This window comes from Plutella xylostella, chromosome 29 (genome assembly GCF_932276165.1).
Source record: "Plutella xylostella chromosome 29, ilPluXylo3.1, whole genome shotgun sequence".
Classification (NCBI taxonomy): domain Eukaryota; kingdom Metazoa; phylum Arthropoda; class Insecta; order Lepidoptera; family Plutellidae; genus Plutella; species Plutella xylostella.
Window position 1 is genome coordinate 11297501 of NC_064009.1, and position 2500 is coordinate 11300000.

The 2500-nt window shown below is 42.4% G+C and overlaps 1 non-coding gene across 1 annotated transcript in view; it reads left to right on the plus strand.

Annotated features, from left to right (window-relative positions):
- The first annotated feature begins 1584 nt into the window (after nucleotides 1-1584).
- LOC119690973 overlaps nucleotides 1585-2500 on the plus strand; it is a 1903-nt gene continuing 987 nt past the window's right edge. Inside the window, exon 1 of the ribosomal RNA XR_005253781.1 lies at nucleotides 1585-2500. This exon is cut by the window's right edge and continues 987 nt beyond it. This is a non-coding gene — a ribosomal RNA (small subunit ribosomal RNA).

A 2500-nucleotide genomic window follows, 5' to 3' on the forward strand; every position in this document is an offset into this window, starting at 1 on the left:
TACTGAAACGGTTATACGCGATTACCTACATACTTATGCGGATTGATAAGTGTGTGATTACGCGTATCAAACGCGACGCGCATTAAACGTGATTACGCGTATTGAAACGTATAAATGCACATTTACGCGTATCGAATCGCGTTTCTTTAATACAACATAATTTTATTTCCCTTCATCATGATACACACTCATTGATGTATGTAATAGTGTGTTTATTATAATAATCCACTATATAGCCACACTTATACTGAAACGGTTATACGTGATTACCTACATACTTATGCGGATTGAAAAGTGTGTGATTACGCGTATCGAAGATTTGCCGTACAATAACTTTTTAAATAAAGAACATAGGCTACTTTTTATCCCGGAATTCCCACGGGAAAACTTTTTAAGGCGAAGCGAAGCTCGCGGCAACAGCTAGTACAATATATTTGAATGTAAATATAGACGCGCATTAAACGTGATTACGCGTATTGAAACGTATAAATGCACATTTACGCGCATCATGATATACCTACAGTCATTATGCAATAACATTGAAATCATGTCATAGTATGTTATGTAAAATCGGTGAGCATTTCATTTGGAATGTTGTCAATTCACTATAGCCACTGAACGTGATGTATTACTTATACTGAAAATGTTAAACGTGATTACGTGTAACGATTAAACGTGATTACGCGTATTGATAAGTTTTTTTTCAGGCTTCTGAAAAAAAAAAAACCTGATTTTATTTATCTATTCATGATACACATTAATATTATGCAATAACATTGATATGTAAAATCTTTATACTCCACTATCAGAACTGATACTACACTTGTGTAGCAGAGAGCGGAGCGCGCGACGTGCGAGTTGAAATTCAAATGTTGTGCGCTTCTGTAATCTGTGTGTGGTGTTTTTCGATGTTGTTATGTCGAGGCGCGCGTAAGTTTTTACAACTTCATACTGTGTCTCGTATCGTAAAGAGCGTCGTTGAAGCGCAAATATAATATAACTCTTTTGGGTTGTGTTGTGTGCGTTTTCTGATGTCTCTTTTGTGCGAGTGCTGTGTGTTTGGTGTTAGAAATTTTGCGCTCGATCTGCGATCATATACAAAACGAAAACACCACAATATTATGTTACACGTTCAGTGCGCAATGACTCTCTGTATTGAGAGGATACTAATATACGCGCAGTATGAAAACAAAACACCCGACAAAATGTTTGGGGCTCTCAAGAAAGAGTGTGTCCAAGGTCTCTATCGCTCCGGGCGAAATCGATCATGTTCACGAGTATTGTCAACAGATATTAATATTTGAAGACTTGTCTCGGTCGAACGTTCATTATAAGGGCGTCTTTGTACGTCACAATGGCTGCGTGTATGTCGGCTGACAGTGCGGTATTAGTTTATCGCGTCATGCTGGACACGTATGTCTCAGAAACTCAACGCTGTGATGTTGTGATACGATGATTGCCAGCGGCGTCGTAGTGGGTCTCGACCCCTTGCGACGCTCGCGGGGCGCACGCACGCTCACACTGTCAACTCATTGGGAGAGTGTGTGTCGCCGCAAACGCATTTATTTGTGTTTACGCGACAGCTCCCTGGTTGATCCTGCCAGTAGTTATATGCTTGTCTCAAAGATTAAGCCATGCATGTCTCAGTGCAAGCCGTATTAAGGCGATACCGCGAATGGCTCAATATATCAGTTTTGGTTCCTTAGATCTTACTCAGTTACTTGGATAACTGTGGTAATTCTAGAGCTAATACATGCAATCAGAACTCTGACCAGTGATGGAATGAGTGCTTTTATTAGATCAAAACCAATCGACGGAGGGCCTCGCGTCCGAAGTCGTTCATTTTGATGAATCTGGATAACTTTTGCCGATCGCATGGTCCAGTACCGGCGACGCATCTTTCAAATGTCTGCCTTATCAACTTTCGATGGTAGTTTCTGCGACTACCATGGTTGTCACGGGTAACGGGGAATCAGGGTTCGATTCCGGAGAGGGAGCCTGAGAAACGGCTACCACATCCAAGGAAGGCAGCAGGCGCGCAAATTACCCACTCCCGGCACGGGGAGGTAGTGACGAAAAATAACGATACGGGACTCTTACGAGGCCTCGTAATCGGAATGAGTACACTTTAAATATTTTAACGAGGAACAATTGGAGGGCAAGTCTGGTGCCAGCAGCCGCGGTAATTCCAGCTCCAATAGCGTATACTAAAATTGTTGCGGTTAAAAAGCTCGTAGTTGCATTTGTGCGCCGCGCTGTCGGTGCACCGCATCCGCGGTGATACTGACACGTTTGCGGAGCATATCGTCGGTGAGCCGCCGGTCAAACGGCGGTTCAATATCAAAATCCTATCGCGGTGCTCTTCAGTGAGTGTCGAGATGGGCCGACAATTTTACTTTGAACAAATTAGAGTGCTCAAAGCGGGCTCAAAATGCTGCTTGAATATTTCGTGCATGGAATAATAGAATATGATCTCGGTTCTATTTTGTTGGTTTTCAGA